This window comes from Heterodontus francisci, chromosome 2 (assembly GCF_036365525.1).
Source record: "Heterodontus francisci isolate sHetFra1 chromosome 2, sHetFra1.hap1, whole genome shotgun sequence".
NCBI classification, from domain to species: Eukaryota; Metazoa; Chordata; class Chondrichthyes; order Heterodontiformes; family Heterodontidae; genus Heterodontus; species Heterodontus francisci.
The window spans coordinates 29,243,830-29,264,796 of NC_090372.1; positions in this window are offsets into that span (position 1 = coordinate 29,243,830).

The following is a 20,967-nucleotide window of genomic DNA, read 5'->3' on the forward strand; positions in this document are numbered from 1 at the left end:
ACGACTGAAGGCACTGGATACTGTAAAAGCTATGGGCCCTGACAATATTCCGGCAATAGTACTGAAGACCTGTGCTCCAGAACTTGCCGCGCCCCGAGCCAAGCTATTACAGTACAGCTACAACACTGGCATCTACCCTGCAATGTGGAAAATTGCCCAGGTATGTCCCGTACACAAAAAGCAGGACAAGTCCAACCTGGCCAAATACCGCCCCATCAGCCTACTCTCAATCATCAGTAAAGTGATGGAAGGTGTCATCAACAGTGCCATCAAGCAGCATTTGCTTCGCATTAACCGCTCAGTTTGGGTTCTGCCAGGGCCACTCAGCTCCTGACCTCATTACAGCCTCGGTTCAAACATGGACAAAAGGGCTGAACTCAAGAGGTGAGGTGAGAGTGACTGCCCTTGACATCAAGGCAGCAATTGACCGAGTATAGCATCAAGGAGTCCTTGCAAAACTGAGGTCAATGGGAATCAGGGGGGAAACCCTCCGCTGGCTGGAGTCATACCGAGCGCAAAGGAAGATGGTTGTGGTTGTTGGAGGTCAATCATCTCAGCTCCAGGACATCACTGCAGGAGTTCCTCAGGGTAGTGTCCTAGGCCCAAATATCTTCAGCTGCTTCATCAATGATCTTCCTTCAATCATAAGGTCAGAAGTGGGGATGTTCGCCGATGATTGCACAATGTTCAGCACCATTCGTGACTCCTCAGATACTGAAGCAGTCTGTGTAGAAATGCAGCAAGACCGGGACAATATCCAGGCTTGGGCTGATAAGTGGCAAGCAACATTCGCGCCACACAAGTGCCAGGCAATGACCATCTTCAACAAGAGAGAATTTAATCACCTCCCCTTGACATTCAACAGCATTACCATCGCTGAATCCCCCACTATCAACATCCTAGGGGCTACCATTGACCAGAAATTGAACTGGAGTAGCCATATAAATACCATGGCTACAAGAGCAGGTCAGAGGCTAGGAATCCTGAGGCGAGTAACTCACCTCCTGACTCCCCAAAGCCTATCCACCATCTACAAGGCACAAGTCAGGAGTGTGATGGAATACTCTCCACTTGCCTGGATGGGTGCAGCTCTAACAACACTCAAGAAGCTCGACACCATCCAGGACAAAGCAGCCCGCTTGATTGGCACCCCATCTACAAACATTCACTCCCTCCACCACCGACGCACAGTGGCAGCAGTGTGTACCATCTACAAGATGCACTGCAGCAACGCACCAAGGCTCCTTAGACAGCACCTTCCAAACCCACGACCTTTACCAACTAGAAGGACAAGGGCAGCAAATACATGGGAACACCACCACCTGCAAGTTCCCCTCCAAGCCACACACCATCCTGACTTGGAACTATATCACTGTTCCTTCATTGACGCTGGGTCAAAATCCTGGAACTCCCTTCCTAACAGCACTGTGGGGGTATACCTACCCCAAATGGACTGCAGCGGTTCAAGAAGGCAGCTCACCACCACCTTCTCAAGGGCAATTAGGGATGGGCAATTAATGCTGGCCTGGCCAGAGCCGCCCACATCCCATGAATGAATAAAAAAAAACACTGGTGGGGATGGGTGAGGAGGTAAATTTTGAGGGGGAGGGGCGATGCGTGGGTAGCGAGGTGAAACCTTTCTGATTAGTCTAGGGGGTGGTAAGGGGTAAGGTTCAAAATGTACAAACTTTGTCGGGGGGGGTGGGGAAGGATAAGGTCGGGATCGAAAGCTAAGTTTTTTTGTGGGGGGGGGGGGGGGAAAGAGAGCAAGTAATAATCTGTATTGTCATGGTGGGGGGGGGGGAGGGGTGGTGGTAGGAGAGGGTAGCGAAACATTTATTAAATTTTCAATTTTTAATTCTGTAATGCAGGTCCCCACATGGACATTAAATTTCAAATTGTCGTTGGGAAGAGGAGAAGGCCTGTTACAAGGACAGCCAGACCTTGGCCGGATAAACCACATTTACATACTAACAGACATTGAAGGCAGGGAAGCGCATTCCATTCCCTGCTAAGATGATACAATGCACAGATCCAAGATGTGGTCAGACCAGTTAGTCACATGACTAACCTGCTTGGCAACCTGGGGTTTCTGAATAATACAGTTTGAAAAGAGAGTCTGCAGACAGCTGTTTGCTCCTGGATTGAAAAGACCTCTCCTGTCTGCTCCCACCTCTTTCTCACGAGTCTCTCAATCCACTGAAGACACATGAACCCCAAGAGAGAAAAATCTCCTGCAACAAACAAGGTTTAAGAAGAATACTGGGCCCCAATGAAAAGCAAGATCTACCTACAATCAAGGACTCTACAGTGAGCTCAAAGACCTGTAACAAAAACTCTTCAGATATTGCCTCAAACTTTTCCAGTTTATTTCTTTCTGCTCTTTTCTACCTTTATTTGCATGTGTGTATCGCATGTACATGCTGGCTTGGGCACGTCGTGTAACCGTGGGCAATAACCGAATTAGAGTTTAAGTTTAATAAAATTTCACACTTCTTCTTTAAGTCTAAGAGAGCCTGTTTGTGCTGGTTTCTTTGCCTTTTAATTGGAACACTGTGAACAATGATTCACCAAGGGGGAGCTAAAAACAGAGTGTGTTTAAAATTAAACCCTGTTACACTAAGACCAAGTGAAGGCTGAAAGGGACCTCTTTCTCACCTGGTCATAGCAATTCACACTCCCTACAACTTTAAAAATATAAATGAATTGGAAGGGCTTGAAGCCCTTTAGAAACGATGCCAGGTGCTGCTGCCAGGGACGGAGCGCCTGCCCCCTCCCACATCATTGTGGGGAGGCCGGAGGGGCAGGGGAGAGTGGGCCACCTTGGCCATGTAAATGAGCTGCTGTCCACGGAGTAAGTCTCGCGCGTGGACGGTGAGCTGGAAAAATTCAGCCCCTTAAATCCAGCTGCATAAAACATTAATTCTGCATTTGTTGCAGTTATATCAGAAAGCTGTACCAGAAAATAAACTTTTAGATAAATAAAATAGCTTTCATTAAAGCATAAAGTCATTCATATGATGAAGTGGGGTGGGTTTGCAGGGTAACGTCAGGAATAATTCAGCCTAAGGTCAAATTTCCTGCCTTCTGGAAATCAGGGTGCGGAGCTGATCAACATGAAGGCATGAGCCTAAAGGAATGCAAATATGCCACTTGTTTAGAAAAAGTCTACATATTGGGCAGGGTTTTACCTTAGGCGGACGGGAATTCACCACCAACATATAAGTCAGTGGCGAACCCGCTTCCGCCTAGCCCGGGGATCCGTCCCGCATTTTACGGGTCCCCGGGCTTTAATTGTCCCGAGGTGGAACTTCCACCCGCTGGAGGGTTGAAGTCCCGCCTCAGTGAGCTGCCAGCCAATCAGCGGGCCAGCAGCTCTTAGTCCCAGCAGTGCCACCAGGAGCGGTGGCCACTGCTAGGACTGCAGCCCAGCCAACGACATGGGGCATGCCTCATCAGGGAGATCGGTCATGCCCTGGTGAGGCTGGAGTGGTTTTTTGGGGGGGGGGGGGGGGGGGGGGCGTCTTGGGTCCTGGGGTGGGGTGGAAGGCGGGGGAAGCCCTCAATTGGGCACTATGTGCCCGACTGCAAATGGTACCCCCCGGCACGCAGAAATACCGGCATCTATCGTTGGGCGGCCTTTCACGTCCCCAGCACGTCCACTCGCCACGGCTAAAATACCCGTGGAAGCGGGCGAGGGCCCTTAAGTGGCCGTTCAGTGGCCACTTAAGGACTTTGATTGCCTCGGGCGGGCGGGCCGTTTCCCCCCCCTGCCCGACCACTGTAAAGTTGACCGGGGGCGGGATTGGGGTGGGAAGGCCTCCTGGAGCTCCTGCTCAATTTTATGCCACGCCCACGCCACCATCCGACCCGCTGGGGCGGCATAAAATTCAGCCCATTATGTTGAAAACTTCAAACAAGCTTTTATTAGAATGGTACCAAGGATGAGGGACTTCAATTGTGCGGAGAGACTCGGATTGTGCTAGTTAAAGCAGAGAAGGTTAAGGGGAGATTCAATAGAGGTGCTCAAAATTCTGCAAGGATTTGATGAGTAAATAAGGAGAAATGGTTTCCACTAGAAGGACGTCAGTATCCAGAAGACACAGATTTAAAATGAATTAACAAAGCAGCCAGAGACATGATGAGGAGAATTTTTGAAAAAAATGCAGGAAGTTGTTCGAATCTGAAATGCACTGCATGTAGAGGGTGGTGGAACCAGATTCAATAGCATTTTTTTTGAAAAGGAATTGGATATACAAGGAAACATTTGCAAGGCAATGGGGAAGAGAAGGGGAATGTTATTTACTGAATACCTCTTTCAAAGATCTGGCACAGCCACGATGGGCCAAATAGCCTCCAGTTGTGCAATTCTGTGATTCTACCTCTCCATGTCACGCACGGTGAATCCTGAATAAAAGACAGAGATGCAGAAAGGACAGAGGTGATCTACTCCCAGACTTCCAACAAGCCGCTGGGAGCAAGATTAAAGATTCAGCAGCCCAAGAGATCGCTGATTTGAATTTCTCACCACAGTGGGCACCTGTTCCCCCAACCCCCTCCCCCAATTCATGAAGTCACCAGATGCTGTTAGAGCAGCTCTGGCTCGGTGACATCACCTGCACAGAGCCGCAATTACATCGACTGCAGTTGGGAGTAGCTGCATAGTCGGGTAGGCTCAGGAATCTCAGGTTGTCAGCATTTAGAAGGGGGCACATTAAAAATTGGGAATAGGTCTCTGAACAGGAGGGCGGAGTTCTTGAGAGTGGGGAGGGAGGAGAGGGAATGGGGAATCAGGAGACAAGATGAATACTGTGGACTCAGAAATGGAAACTGGGGAACAGGGAAGAAATGGGGAAGGAGGATAACGAATGGGGGTACAAGAAGGAGAAATGGAGCTTGGGGAGAGAGAAAGATGAAGACTGATGATATGGGAGAGTCCATGCAATGGCGATCAGGAGGAGAGATGGTGACAAGAATGGGAGCTTGAGTGAGAAATGGAGATATGGTGGGAGAGGGTGAGATTGGAGGAAATGGGGGATCAGGAGGAGAGAGGAAAACTGAGGAATGGGAACCCAGGAAGAAATGAAGACTGGAATGGCGGTCAGCAAAGAGATATGCTGACTGGGGAATGGGTCAATAAGAGACTGCGGATTGAAAACTAGGGGATAGGAGGTCAGTAGGGAGAACGCAATTAGGGGTTCGTGAATTGGGGCTCAAGCAGGGAGAGTGGGAAAATGGGTTTGCGGTGGACAGCAGCATTTCCTGCAGAGCCGAGACAAGCAGCAGCATGTTGAGTGGGACTATCAGGGAGGAGTAGCCAGTAAAGGGATACATGAAACCTGGGGACGTTACTGTTGGTAAATAGTGAAAGAATATTTTCACTGGAGCACAAATGGGGAACAAAAACAAGGGGGAAGGGAAGAGGAAAATTCTCCTGAGGGATGCTTCACCACATATGACTATTGGGGTAGAGACATAAACTTCATTTCAAATATTTATCCCATTCCCTTTGAAAAGGAGGAATATAAAAAGATTTGGGGTAGGGAGTGGGGTTACCGGAAAGAGTGCCAGCACCGGGGGTCCAATGGTCATCTCCTGTGCTCTAATTTTTTATAATTCTATGTAAACTTTCCCTTATGTAGTCCAAGTTGAAGGAGTGGTTTTGAAACGTCGGTGCTGAGCACAGTTTTGTGAGAAGTGCCTCAACAGTGAGCACACTGCTGTGTACGCGATACGTTGGTTTGGTTCAGATCAGTCCATGCCACCCAGTTTTGACTCTAACTTCTCCAAGTACAAACAGCTCTGACTGAAGTTCCCAGTTCAGAGTTGCCTCCTTCACAATGAGCCAACGTCCAAACCAGGGTCCAAGGAGATACGAAGAGAGATTGGGCCTGCTCAAAGTGGCATTGATTGGGGAGCCTAACAACAGCTTGTGCAGTGTAGGGGGGGGGATTCTGGATATGGCTTCTGGGTGAATATCAGCCAGTTATAGTACCTTGCTCTATGGCAGCGAGGCCTGGACAACGTATGTCAGCCAAGAAGATCGCCCCCCTCAAATCTAAATCAGGGGACATAATCACTGACCAACGCAAACAAATGGACCACTGGGTTCAGCACTACCTAGAACTGTACTCCAGGGAGAATGCGGTCACTGAAACTGCCCTCAAGGCAGCCCAGCCTCTACCAGTCATGGATGAGCTGGACATACAGCCAACCAAATCGGAACTCAGTGATGCCATTGATTCTCTAGCCAGCGGAAAAGCCCCTGGGAAGGACAGCATTACCCCTGAAATAATCAAGAGTGCCAAGCCTGGTATACTCTCAGCACTACATGAACTGCTATGCCTGTGCTGGGACGAGGGAGCAGTACCTCCGGACATGCGCGATGCCAATATCATCACCCTCTATAAAAACAAAAGGTGACCGAGGTGACTGCAACAACTACCGTGGAATCTCCCTGCTCAGCATAGTGGGAAAAGTCTTTGCTCGAGTCGCTCTAAACAGGCTCCAGAAGCTGGCCGAGCGCGTCTACCCTGAGGCACAGTGTGGCTTTCGTGCAGAGAGATCAATCGTTGACATGCTGTTCTCCCTTCGTCAGATACAGGAGAAATGCCGCGAACAACAGATGCCCCTCTACATTGCTTTCATTGATCTCACCAAAGCCTTTGACCTCGTCAGCAGACATGGTCTCTTCAGACGACTAGAAAAGATTGGATGTCCACCAAAGCTACTACGTATCATCACCTCATTCCATGACAATATGAAAGGCACAATTCAACATGGTGGCTCCTCATCAGACCCCTTTCCTATCCTGAGTGGCGTGAAACAGGGCTGTGTTCGCACTTTGGGATTTTCTTCTCCTTACTGCTTTCACATGCGTTCAAGTCCTCGGAAGAAGGAATTTTCCTCCACACAAGATCAGGGAGCAGGTTGTTCAACCTTGCCCGTCTAAGAGCAAAGTCCAAAGTATTGAAAGTCCTCATCAGGGAACTCCTCTTTGCTGACGATTCTGCTTTAACATCTCACACTGAAGAGTGCCTGCAGAGTCTCATCGACAGGTTTGCGGCTGCCTGCAATGAATTTGGCCTAACCATCAGCCTCAAGAAAACGAACATCATGGGACAGGACGTCAGAAATGCTCCATCCATCAATATTGGCGACCACGCTCTGGAAGTGGTTCAAGAGTTCACCTACCTAGGCTCAACTATCACCAGTAACCTGTCTCTAGATGCAGAAATCAACAAGCGCATGGGAAAGGCTTCCACTGCTATGTCCAGACTGGCCAAGAGAGTGTGGGAAAATGGCGCACTGACACGGAACACAAAAGTCCGAGTGTATCAAGCCTGTGTCCTCAGTACCTTGCTCTATGGCGGCGAGGCCTGGACAACGTATGTCAGCCAAGAGTGACGTCTCAATTCATTCCATCTTCGCTGCCTCCTTGGCATCAGGTGGCAGGACCGTATCTCCAACACAGAAGTCCTCAAGGCGGCCAACATCCCCAGCTTATACACACTACTGAGTCAGCGGCGCTTGAGATGGCTTGGCCATGTCAGCCGCATGCAAGATGGCAGGATCCCCAAAGACACATTGTATAGCAAGCTCGCCACTGGTATCAGACCCATCGGCCGTCCATGTCTCCGCTTTAAAGACGTCTGCAAACGCGACATGAAATCCTGTGACATTGACCACAAGTCGTGGGAGTCAGTTACCAGCGTTCGCCAGAGCTGGCGGACAGCCACAAAGGCGGGGCTAAAGTGTGGCGAGTCGAAGAGACTTAGCAGTTGGCAGGAAAAAAGACAGAGGCGCAAGGGAAGAGCCAACTGTGTAACATCCCCGACAAACAAATTTTTCTGCAGCACCTGTGGAAGAGCCGGTCACGCTAAAATTGGCCTTTATAGCCACTCCAGGTGCTGCTCCACACACCACTGACCACCTCCAGGCGCTTACCCATTATCTCTCGAGATAAGGAGGCCAAAGAGAAGAGAATAGGATTTTTATGAGTTACAGGCAAGATAATCAGGACATTATACCCATTACCTATAGACAATTACATATAGACTATCAGTGAGTTACTATATTACCGGTGGTTATGAGTGCTGCCACTTTACTATTAATAATCAGTGTAATCTCAGTGAATTAATATTAGTTACTCTTGGGACCAAAGTTTCTCCCACCTCTGGTTTCCCCACTGTGAATTGCTCTCTCACCTTCAGCTTCCCCCCCAGCCCCTCCACCCCACCAACTTTACCTGCAAATGGGTCGCCTACAGGTTCTTGGAATTTGTTGCACAACTGCTGTTGCCATGAAACCACCAGCAAAAATTCTCAATTACGGATGATTCAGTCTTTAAAAGATAAATGCAATAACATTTGCAGGCATCGTAATGCCTCCAGAGATGGCAACAAAACTAACACAAGTACATATACTAAGCACTAACAAAATAAAACAAAGCAAGGCACTTGTCAGAAGCTGCACCATATTTGAGCGCTTTTTGATTTAAAAAGCTGAAATCTGTTCTCCCCAATTTTTGATATATTTGATACATATTTTTGATTATTTCCTGGGTCTCATTTGACAAAGCACGGAAGGAGCAACTGACGTAAAAAAAAAAAACTAAAGCTAGTTGTTTTGATAAAAATGAGCTGCTGGGATCCTTAACAAGGCAAGGCAAGCTATAATTTAAGTGTTGAAAAGCTACATATCCCCCTGCAGAGATTTTGATTGTTAAAAACCTCCTTCAATGCAATCTTTATGCAATCATAAAAGCAGCTGGACTATTACAATGCTCACCTGGTCGGCCTCACATCCTCCATAAACATGAGCTTATCCAAAACTCGGTCACCAAGTCTAGTTCACCCATTACCTCTGTTCTTGGTGACCTACATTGTCCAGCAACACTTCAGTTTTAAAATTATCATCCTTGTTTCCAAATCCCTCCATGGCCTCATTCCTCCCGCATCTCCAACTCCCTCTGGCCCAACAATCCTCCAAGATCACTGCACATCCCAGATTTTAATCACTCCACCAGTGGCAGCCATGCTTTCAGCTGCCAAGGCCCTAATCTCCGGAATTCCCACCCCAAATCTCGCCACCTCTTTTAAGATGTTCCGGAAAATCTAACTCTTTGACCAAGCTTTTGGTCACCTCCCACGTCTGTCAAATTTTATTTGATATCACTCCTGTGAAGTGCCTTGGGATAATTTACTGTGCTAAGGGTGCTAAATAAGTGTAAATTGTTGTTTCTGCTGCAGTTATAGAACCCAATATACGGAACCAAACTGGAGTGTCCCACCACATTGCCACTTGAGCTCAGCACCTGTGCAAGAGGCTAAACCTGGAAACTTCCCAATTCGCATGCCTCAGCTACTCAAGCGTCTGCACTCAGTGACGCAAAAGAAGCTGAAGTGTTAGCCTTAATTCTAGCTGTTTTCACAAACTGAAAATACCAGGCCCAGCCCAATTGAGCTGACTTATTATGACAGAACTACAGAGGACTTTTCCAAATCATTCAGTACCATTGGCAGCCTGCATTGGTCAACCATGAACTATAACTAAGTAGATTACAAATTATGCATTTATCTCAGCACATTTGGTGCCCCCTTCAAGTTTAAGTATTAAAAAAAATCCAAATCCTGACATCAACATTTACTGCTTAACTCTGATTTTAGCATTTTTATGATAATGCGCCTGTGCGCCTTGGGGCGTTTTACAACATTAAAGGTGATACATAAATAGAAGTTGATTTTTGTATTATGTGGACAGGCAGCATTGGAACCCTAACCAAACAGTTACAAATTAAAGTTCCAACATCAAATAATATTCATATTTAACTTTTGGAGATGTTGTACGCAGCTAAATAGGAGGTAACAAGTCTACTCCAGGGTGAGCATAGGAACAAATTAACTGACAGTCCAGACCCCAGGGGTCCAGCTTCCAAAGCTGTCAAACCACCTTGCAGGAGTCAATGGTCCAGAACTCACTGCCGTACCTCCAGCAACTGAAACTGATTGTGTAATTCCCACCATTACCTAGTTTTCTTTTGACTTTAACAATGCCAAGGTTATGGATAAAATGATATCACTCCATACTTTATTCCTGTCCATTGACCACTATCTGTGCTATCATTCATGCTCAACTTTCATTGTTATTTTGCTACTTCATACTTAGTTACATTCAACTGGGAAAAAAAGGTGTTGTGCTGTCGGATGTGCCGTCTTTTGGATGAGACATTATACCAATGCCCCTCTCCCGGTCTATTGTCAGATGGACGTAAACAATCCCATGACACTATTCGAAGAGAAGCTGGGGAGTCCTCATCAATATTTAGCCCTCAGCAACATCCCTAAAACTGATTATCTGGTCATTACCTTGTTGCTGTTTGTGGGACCTTGCCACAGTTCCTACATTACAACAGTAATTGCACTTTAAGTAAGCCATTGGTTGCAAATCACTTTGGATAGGAGGTCATGAAATACACTATATAAATGCAAATCTTTTTCTTTGCATTATGGAAATAACAAAAATGATGCAAGGAGGAAATGCATTCATACATCATCTCTGATATGAAAAACACAGATGTGATGCCAATTCAAATGAGTGAAATTTAAATTAATTAAATGGGAAAAACCATGAATATCATGAAAGAAACCTCAAATAACCCTCTATTGGGGGTTCTGAGCCACATGCCGTTCTGCTGTAGAGAAATCCCACTTGAAGTATTTAGTTCAGAACCAATGGACACTGTTAACGTTCATCCTTCCTGCCATGCATTCTGGGAATAGTGACATCTTCATAATTTGCCTGAGCTTTGTAACCTTCTTGCAGATAGGGACCTAATGTTCTCCAGTAAATGAAAAAAATATATATACTACTAATACTAACAATGAATTTGCAGAGAACTGTAATATCTTCGCATACCCAAGAAAATGCTTTTTAACTTCCAGGATATATTAGTCCAAGAACAACAGTGTTTCATCATTGGTCAACAATATACTTTTTAATTCATTTATGGGATGTGAGCATCACTGACTCTCAACAAGTGGTGGTGAGCCACCGTCTTGAATCACAGCAGTAAATGTAGTGTAGGCACACCCACAGTACTGTTAGGAACGAAGTTTCAGGTTTTTGACCCAGCGACATTGAAGAAATGGCGATATAGTTCCAGGTCAGGATGGTGAGTGGCTTGGAGGAGAATTGCAAATTGCAAGTTCTGGCGTCCCCATGCATCTTCTGTCCTTGTCTTTCTGGGTGGTAGAGGTCATGGGAGCATGGCGAGTTGCTGCAGTGCATCTTGTAGATGTTGCACACTGCTGCCACTGTACAATGGTGGTGGAGGGAGTAAATGTGTAGGTAGCGGATGGGGCAACAATCAAGTGGGCTGCTTTGTCCTGGATGGTGTTCAGCTCAAGTGTTGTTGGAGCTGCACTCATCCAGGCAATTGGAACGTATTCCATCACACTCCTGACTTGTGCCTGGTCAATGGTGGACAGGCATTGGGAAGACAGGAAGTAAGTTACTCACTGCAGAATACCCAACCTCTGACCTGCGCTTGTAGCCACAGTACTTATATGGCTGGTCCAGTTAAGTTTCTGGTTAATGCTAACCCCAAGCATGTTATGGTGGGGGATTCAGCGATGGCAATGCCATTGAATGTCAAGGGCAGATGGTTAGATTCCCTCTTGTTGAAGATGGTCTTTGCCTGGCACTTGTGTGATATGAATGTTACGTGCCATTTATTAGCTCAAGCCCGAATGTCGCCTATGTCTTGCTGCATGTGGGCATAGACTGCATCCAAATCTGAGGAGTTGAAAATGGTAATGAACGCTGTGCAATCATGAGTGAACATCTGCACTTCTGACCTGATGATGGAGGGAAGTTCATTGATGAAGCAGCTGAAGATAATTGGGCCTAGGACACCAATGCAGGAGTTCCTCAGGGTAATGTCCTGGGACCGAGATGATTGGCCTCCAACAACTACAACCATCTTCCTTTGCGCTGGAGTATGACTCCAAGCAGTGGAGCATTTTCCCCGATTCCCATCGGCTTCAATTTTGTTAAGGCTCCTTGATGGCACACTCGGTCAAAAGCTGCCTTGATGTCAAAGGCAGTCGCACTCACTGCTTGAATTCAGCTCTTTTGTCCATGTTTGGACCAAGGATGTAATGAGGTCTAGAGCCAAGTGCACCTGATGGAACCCAAACTGAACATCAGAGAGCAGTTTATTGCTGGGTAAATGATGCTTGAAAGCACCGTCAATGACACCTTCCATCACTTTGCTGATAATTGTGAGTAGACTGATGAAGCAGTGTTACGACCAGGTGAGAAAGGTGTCTATGGGTCTCTTTCAGCCTTCACCTGGTCGTATTGTAACAGGGTTTAATTTTTAAACATACTGTGTTTAAGCTCCCCTTGGTGAATCCTTGTTCACTGCTTTCCAATTATAAGGCAAAGAAATGAGCACAAACTGGCTTTATGTTTAAAGAAGAAATGTGAAATTTATTAAAACTTAACTTTAAACCCTAATTTGGTTAACGCCTATGGATAGACACCACGCCCCATGCTAGCATGCATATGCGATATGCACATGCAAATGGAGACAGAAAAGAGAAGAAAAAATGAAGTAGAGAGGTTTGATGCAATATCAGAAGAGTTTCTTGTTACTGTGCTTTGAGCTCACTGTGGTCCTTTTGTAGGTAGTCTTGCTTTTCTTTGGGGCCCAGTATTCTTCTTAGACCTTGTTCACTGTAGGAGACTTTTCTCTCTTGGGGTTCATGTGTCTTCAGTTCCATGAGAAAGAAATGGGAGCAAACAGGAGAGAGGTATTTTCAGTTCAGGAGAAAACAGCTTTCCGAGTTCAAATTCTCTTTGGCAAATTCAAATTAATAAAAACTCAGCAGTTAGACATGTGACTAAACTGATCTGACCATGGCTGTTTGTGTATTCAGCCATCTTAGTAGTTAACCTGGAATGCTAGCCTCTCCACCTTCAAAATCAAAAGTCCATTGTGGAATAAATTGGAGCAGGGAGTGGCCCCTTGGTTCTTTCCAAGTGCTGTCTGTTATTATGCAAATGTCTTTCCAGTCAGGGGCTTGGCAGCCCCTTGTAATAGGCCTTCCTTTCTTCCCAGCAACAATTAAAACATTTAATGTCCATGTGGCGAAATATCTGTGCCCCATTCTTAGCAGGTGAGGGCCTGCATGACAGGCGGTAATTGGCCAGGTAGGAGTTTTCTTGCTTTTTGCAGATAGGACATACTTGGGCTGATCTTCTAGAACTGCTACCAGATCCAACCCTCAACTCTATCCACCTCCCAAACATTCAAACACAAAGGAAAAAGAAAATCAGCATTTCTATCAGCATTCCTGTGGATCCCTGATTATTTCCTCCCAAATGAATAAATTGCCAGTTCTACATGGATAGTACATATTTTCTAGTTAGTTTTCTGATTTGCCAATGAAACAAAGCACATCGGGGGGAAACAATGGAAATCACCAAGCGAAGGACATTAATGACTTGTCTGAATACAAATGATCAAATACAATGCCTCCTACCAAAGCATCTTGCAATTATTATTCCTCTATCTCACTTAATTGGCCGGGATCCTATGGTCAGGGACAAAGCAATGGTACTCACACTGACCTTGAACACTAGATCTTTGTAGGCAGCTATTTCTGTGGTGCAAACTTCCTCATGGAGTCATAGTCATACAGCATAGAAACAGGCTCTTTGGCCCATCGTGTCCGTGCCAGCCATCAAGCCATCTATTCTAATCCCATTTTCCAGCACTTAGCCCATAGCCTTGTATGCTATGGCATTTCAAGTGCTCATCTAAATACTTCTTAATTGTGAGGGTTCCTGCTTCTACCACCCCTTCAGGCAGTATGCTCCAGATTCCAACCACCCTCTGGGTGAAAGTTCTTTTCCTCAAATCCCCTCTAAATCTCCAGTTCCTTACCTTAAATCTATGCCCTCTGGTTATTGACACCTCTGCTAAGGGAAAAAGTTTCTTCCTATCTACCCTATCTATGCCCCTCGTAATTTTGTACACCTCAATCAGGTCCCCCCTCAGCCTTCTCTGCTCTAAGGAAAACAACCCTAGCCTATCCAGTCTCTCTTCATAGCTGAAATGTTCCAGCCCAGGCAACATCCTGGTGAATCTCCTCTGCACCCTCTCCAGTGCAATCACATCCTTCCTATAGTGTGGTGCCCAGAACTGTACACAGTACTCCAGCTATGGCCTAACTAGCGTTTTATAAAGCTCCATCATAACTTCCCTGCTATTATATTCTATGCCTCAGCTAATAAAGGCAAGTATCCCATATGCCTTCCTAACTACCATATCTACCCATGCTGCTGCCTTCAGTGATATATGGACAAGTACATCAAGGTCTGTCTGACCCTCTGTACTTCCTATGATCCTACCATCCACTGTATATTCCCTCGCCTCGTTAGTCCTCCCAAAATGGAGCACCTCACACTTCTCAGGATTAAATTTCATTTGCCACTGCTCTGTCCATCTTACCAGCCCAACTATATCATCCTGTAATCTAAGGTTTTCCTCATTATTTATGATACCAATTTTCGTGTCATCTGCGAACTTACTGATCATACCTCCTATATTCAAGTCTAAATCATTAATGTACACTGCAAACAGCAAGGGTCCCAGTGCCAATCCCTGTAGTACACCACTGGTCTCAGGCTTCCACTCGCAAAAGCAACCCTCAGCCATCACCCTCTGCCTCCTGCCACTAAGCCAATTTTGGATCCAATTTGCCAAATTGCCCTGGATCCCATGGGCTCTTACCTTCTTGACCAATCTCCCATGCGGGATCTTATTAAAAGCGTTACTGAAGTCCATATCGACTATATCAACTGCTTTACCCTCATCTATACATCTAGTCACCTCCTCGAAAAATTCAAGCAAGTTAGTTAGACACGAGCTCACCCTGACAAATCCATGCTGACTATTCTTGATTAATCCCTGCCTCTCCAAGTGGACATTAATCCTGTCCTTCAGAATTTTTTCCAATACTTTCTCTACCACTGATATCAGACTCACTGGCCTGTAATTACCTGGTTTATCCCTGCTATCCTTCTTGAACAATAGTAACACATTTGCTGTCCTCCAGTCCTCTGGCACCTCTCCTGTGGCCAGAGGGGATTTGAAAAATTGTGTCAGAGCCCCTGCAATCTCCTCCCTTGCCTCACATAACAGCCTGGGATACATCTCATCTGGACCTGGGGATTTATCCACTTTTAAGCCCACTGAAACTCTAATACCTTCTCCCTTTCAATGATAATTTGTTCAAGTATATCACAATCACCCTCCCTGACCTCTACACCTACATCGTCCTTCTCCATCGTGAACACAGATTCTTTCCCAACCGCAGTTTAAATCTGGTGCCAAGTCAAGGGGATGTCCAGGTGTGCTGGAATTTCACAGCGGAGAAATTTAGCATTCCACAAATATAAAATTAGCTTTTCAGGGCCAGTGACAGGAGTTAACAGTAACTATGAAGTTAGCATTCTGTTTAAAATTCAACTACATCTCATTCAACCAGGTGTAATTTTTTCAAGGGTTTTTACAGCAAGACTAACAGCATTAAGAGTGGAAGCTGTTACCAATTCATAGATTTCCCATTAATTGAAGTCTGGAGGTGCCTCAACAACGCACCCTCTGGAGAAGCATAGAATCACTGACAGCAACTTCTGAATTTCTGTGTTATTCTGCATTATTTGCAGATTCCGAAGTTGCTGTCAGTGTCTGTGGAGTAATAACGGCGATCGCTGACAGATTCGCCTTTACCACTGCAAAATCTGGGCCATCGAGTCCTTTCAATTATTTTTTTTGAATCATTCCAGTTCATTTTCCTTCAGTATTTTTCTTCATCCTAATTTATTTTAAATTTGCATTTACAAGTTTAATTACTTTCTTCTTTGTAATTTAGTTTGATTTTGTAATTACATTTTCCAGTTGTATCTGCTATTATAGTTTGGTTTATATCTCCCGTGTTTTTCCTCATTAGTTCTTCAACCACATTTTCTGCAGGTTTTTTTTTTAAAAAGCAAAGGTCTAATTTTAGCTTTTGACTTTTGTTCACCTTTCCACTCAATTTTCTCGCTGTACAATGGGGAGGGAAGGGTAGGCCGAGAAATCAAGTACAATTGGGCTGCATTGGAGGCAGTAGACAAAAAGCAAGAATAGGCGGAAAAAGTAATAGCGTTGTGGTAAGACTGTAAGAGAGTCCCGAAGAAGGAAAAAAGATTGGAGCTGCAAAATCAATGACTAAGGCCGGAGTGAAAAGGGGACAGAAATAAGGAAGGGAGTAGAAAGTTATTTAGGAAGCCTACAAATAGGGTGGCACTCGAGGAAGCTTGAAAAGTGAACAAGGAAGCAGTTAAGACTGAAGCAAAACCTCAACAGAGCACGCTACAGCTCCCACAGTTTGACGTACAAGCATGCATTGATTTTTAGAAAAGTCTCAACTCACAACATCATTTTAAAAAGTTATAAAACGTGACATCTTTAGAATTAATGGGTTTTGAATGCTCAAAATTGAGTCAGTTCATCTTCAGTTCAACATGAAGTGACTGTTGTAGTCAAACTGCCTTACACAAGGTAGGAAATTTTACAAATGTGCACAACCTCCTGACAACAACAGTAAATAAAAGTCATAACATTTGATAAAATATCTCCCTTTTGTGGGGAACAGAAAATGCAGCTGATCTACCATGGTCTAAATGTATGAACATTATTCCAACCAGTTCAACAAAAAAATTGAGGTAATCAATTATCAGTTTTAAGAAAATAGACACCAGCGAGATGGTACAAAATGATCTTTTCCAGTCCATGTTCTGCTGTGCTTAATTAAATTGGAGAAATTGGAAAATTCTGTCCCCATTTAAAGTGTAGTAAGGAATGAACTGTAGCATTTAAGATATAAGCTTTTTGGTTTCTTTTACATTTGCACATTTAATCTGTGCAATCTAATACTGGAATACTGCCTCGGCAACATGAATTTGCTTTGTCATCTCTACAGCCAGAGGTAATTTACTCCCCAACACATGCACCAACTTGCTGCTTCGGGTACCCTAACCTACAAGGCTGTTTTCATATTAGTTCCTGAACTATAAAAGTTCTCCCTGTGTCTGCGTGGGTTTTCGCCGGGTGCTCCGGTTTCCTCCCACATCCAAAAGACTTGCAGGTGATAGGTAAATTGGCTGTTGTAAATTGCCCCTAATGTAGGGAGGTGATAGGGAATATGGGATTACTGTAGGGTTAGTATAAATGGGTGGTTGTTGGTCGGCACAGACTTGGTGGGCCGAAGGGCCTGTTTCAGTGCTGTATCTCTAAATTTAAAAAAAAATTACCTTCGCTAACAGGCCACGAGTCTAAACGTTTTTGACTGCATGGTACCAATTTCAGTAAAATTAATCTGAAATTCAAACTGCAGAAGCTTGATGCTTGAATTCAGCTCTTAAGTTGTCAAGCTCCATCCAGCATGAACAAATCAGCCTTTTTTTTCCACTTGAGCGCAATCTGAATTGCCTGAGGCAGACTGGAGAGCCAAATAAGTAATTAAATTTGCAAATAAGTTTATTGAACAACCGGAACATAATAGCAACCCATCCTATTACATTTTAAGGATCACTTCAATAATTGGACTCTTCTATCTACACAATTATTGTAACTCCAACAATATTAGCAAAAAGAATATTTTTAGCAATCCTAGGCACCCAACAACTTCATGTAATATTACTTTTGCTGAAAATATTTAACAACCATTTTATTCATCAGGTAGGCAGAACTGATGCTTTCCACCGAGCAGCACATTAGGAACAGATCAGGTTCAATTTACATCTCCTATAGAAGGATGGCTCGAGAAACTCAAACTTGAAACAGAGTGGCACAAAGGGAATTTCAAATTTATTGTAACAGAAATCATTTGCTTTTGGTCAGCTGGATGTCTCAAACATGTGAATAAAGACAGATAGTAAGAGTTTCTATAGATATTTAAAAAAGAAAAGTGAACAAAGTGAGCACTGGCCCTATAGAAAGTGAGTCTGGGGAATTAATAATGGATAATAAAGAGATGGCAGATGAATTGAACAGATATTTTGTATTGGTCTTCACTATTGAGGATACAAGTAACACCCCAGTATTAGCTCTAAGTCAGGAAATGGAAGGGAGTGAGGAACTCAAAATTACAATAGCCAGAGAAGTGGTACTGAACAAATTGTTGGAGCTGTGGGCTGACAAGTCTCCAGGTCCTGATGGACTTCATCCTAGGGTGTTAAAAGAAGTGGTCAGTGAGATAGTTGATGCGTTAGTTTTAATTTTCCAAAATTCCCTAGATTTGGGAATGTTCCATTAGATTGGATAATAGCAAATGTAACTCCTTTATTCAAAAAGGGAGACAGAAAGCAGAAAACTACAGGCCAGTTAGTTTAACATCTGTCTTAGGGAAAATGTTAGAAGCTATTATTAAAAGACAATATAGCAGGAAATTTAGAAAAATTCAAGGTAATCAGGCAGCATCAACATGGTTTTGTGAAAGGGAAATCATGTTTAACCAATGTATTGGAGTTCTTTGAGGGAGTTACATGTGCGGTGGATAAAGGGGAACCAGTGGATGTATTGCACTTAGATTTCCAGAAGGCATTTGATAAGGTGCCACATCAAAGGTTATCATAGAAAATAAAAGCTCATGGTGTAGGAAGTAACATATTGGCATGGATAGAAGATTGGCTAGCTAACAGGAAACAGAGAGTAAGCATAAATGGGTCATTTTCTGGTTGGCAAGATGTAACGAGTGGTATGCCACAGGGATCTGTGCTGGGGCCTCAACTTTTACAATTTATTTAAATGATTTAGATGAAGGGACCGAAGGTATGGTGGCTAAATTTGCTGATGACAAAAATATAGGTAGGAAAGTAACTTGTGAAGAGGACATAAGACTACAAAGGGATTATAGATAGGTAAGTGAGTGGACAAAGACCTGGCAAATGGAGTATTATGTGGGAAAGTGGGAAATTATCCACTTTGGCAGGAAGAATAAAAAATAAGCATATCATTTAAATGGTGAGAGATTGCAGAGCTGAGATGCAGAGGGATCTGGGTGTCCTACTGCATGAATCGCAAAAGGATAGTATGCAGGTACAGCACGTAATTAGGAAAGCTAATAGAATGTTATCATTTATTGCGAGGGGAATTGAATACAAAAGTAGGGAGGTTATGCTTCAGTTATACAAGGCATTGGTGAGACCATATCTGGAGTACTGTGTACAGTACTGGTCTCCTTATTTAAGGAAGGATGTAAATGCGTTGGAGGCAGTACAGAGAAAGTTTACTAGTCTAGACTAATACCTGGAACGGGCGGGCTGTCTTACGAGGAAAGACTGGACAGGCTAAGCCTGCATCCGCTGGAATTTAGAAGAGTAAGAGGCGACTTGATTGAAACACATAAGATCCTGAGGGGTCTTGACAGGATGGACGTGGAAAGGATATTTCCCCTTGTGGGAGAATCTAGTACTAGGGGTCACTGTTTAAAAATAAGGGCTCGCCCATTTAAGGCAGAGACAAGGAGAAGTTTTTTCTCTGAGGGTCGTGAGTCTTTGGAATTCTCTTCCTCAAAAGGTGGTGGAAGCAGAGTCTTTGAATATATTTAAGGCAGAGGTAGATAGATTCTTGATAAGCAAAAGGGTGGAAGGTTATCGGGGGTAGGTGGAAATGTGGAGTAATCAGTTCAATCATGAACTTATTGAATGGCAGAGCAGGCTCGAAGGGCCGAGTGGTCTACTCCTGCTCCTAATTCATATGTTCGTATGTCTTGCACTAGTATAAGAGTGTCCAAACCAAATTAAGAAAGCCAGTTACGTAGGGTTTGTGTTTTCATGATGGAATGCACACATTCCTCCCCTCACTTACTTATCCAGAGAATTTATATCCAGGTTTGCAAGGACTGACGTTGATAGACATCTTAAGTATCCACAGTGACACTGCTCAAGATTAAACAGTTAAGGCTAGACAGGTTACCAATACAGAACACTGGTCAGCATCCTGCTGCTTATCCAGGTATGACATGTTAACTCAATGGCTTAGAAAGCCCTCTAGAGCCAAAAAGAATCATAACCGTAGTGACAGATATACCCATCAGGGCTCCATTAATGAGCCAGAGTGGCTGGACACCAACAGCATCCATAAGTAACAGCATTATCAGTTTACCAAATCTGGCACAGATCAACTTGGCTCCAATTTATCAGCAGTCACTTTGGAGACAACTTGACACTCAAAAGTTTCCACTTACCCACTCCTTCTCTCAAGGAGGATGGCCAATAGTTGGTCATTAGACAACAAAAAAATGTTGGTTTGAGCCCTCACTAAGTGGCAGCACTACCAGGCAAGGTGAAAATCATTATTCACCAACCATAAAATGCTTGAGTGCATTGCCATCATCATGACCATAGCACCATATTCACTGGGCAGCGGTTCTACCATTGAGATGTAATGTTCCAGCAACAACTAATTGCTTCTGAATAATCCATTTAAGATAAGCACCAAACCCTGAAAGAAAGAATTTGCACTCCAGGTAAGACTGTCCATCAGATGTTGTCCAAAGCCTCAGAGTTGCCACATCAGCTATATAATGAACATTTGCATTCATTGTTCTGAAAGTACCTAAAAAGGAGAATTTGTGTTATGCAGGTATCTTGATGTCCTGGGCATTCAAACACCATATACAATGCCTTCTTGTCACTAATAGCTTATCCAGGCCCACATGCAAAAATCTTAATCCAGGTCCATATGCATGAGATGGTTTGTGTCAGATGAAGCCATCTTTCATTGCAACAGCTACTCTTTGTCACAGGCATTTTAAAGCACATAGTTGGTTAAGAGATTTGTCTCAGACTCTCTCTTTCTGTACAAGTCTGATTCTGTTTCTTCCATCTGTCCCACACAGGTACTTT